A 921-nucleotide genomic window follows, 5' to 3' on the forward strand; every position below is an offset into this window, starting at 1 on the left:
CCACCAGGGAGGGCCCCTGACCAGGCTCTTTACTCCACTGGCCCCTGTGACTGTCACCTGCTGCCTTCGTTTTTTTAAACAAAGGCGCTTGGACAGTGGGCTCGGGCCACAGGTGCCTGATGGGGGACGCCTGGAGCCCGGTGTGGTGTGGTCAGTGTGCACACTGGGCCTGGAGGCCGGGGCTATAAGGCGGCGTCGCTCTGAGACTGGGGAGGGTCTGGGGGGACAGCTGTGAGAGACCACAGGGAGGTGAGGCCACCAGGAGAGCCAGAGACAGTGAAGCTCAATGGGGCTGGGAGGCTCAGTTTGGGGCTCCCTCTGGGCGCCCCTCCCTGCCGGGCCCACGCCTGCCTCCCCACCTGGTGGGCCTGTGTACCTGGTTCCCTGGGAGGATTCTCCCTGGGAGATCTCTGAGGATTGAAAAACCCACCGAGGGCGCTGGACATTCCTTTATCCGCCTGTCTGAATCCACAGGGAACCTGCCCTGTACCCACATCACCCCAGATGGTCTCTGTGGCGTGTGTCACATGGCCTGAGGCTTGGGGCTAGGTGAGTCTCAGCCCCCGGGGTTACCTACACGGGCCAACTCTGTAGTTGGCTGGGAAACGGTCCTGAGTTTAGGGCAGTCTCTATACTGCAGGCGTGCTGTCCTCAAACACACGGGAAGAAGGGATGGAAGCGGGGAGTGGTGGTTAAGCCCCCTGATCCAGAGCAAGGCCCCCTTATCCTGGGGTGACAGGAAGAATCAGGAACCCAGAGAGGGGAGCACAGGCCTGTGCCGACTGCAGGGGACTGCCCTGGGCACTGACCTGTCTTCAGAGCCCTGTGCTGGGTCCGCACAGCCTACTCTGAGTCCACCTCAGCTCCCAGCCCTCAGCCACTGGACACCAGGAGCCCCAGGAGCCCCCACACCAGGAGGAG

This window comes from Condylura cristata, unplaced genomic scaffold (assembly GCF_000260355.1).
Source record: "Condylura cristata isolate star-nosed mole 26May11 unplaced genomic scaffold, ConCri1.0 scaffold00126, whole genome shotgun sequence".
NCBI classification, from domain to species: Eukaryota; Metazoa; Chordata; class Mammalia; order Eulipotyphla; family Talpidae; genus Condylura; species Condylura cristata.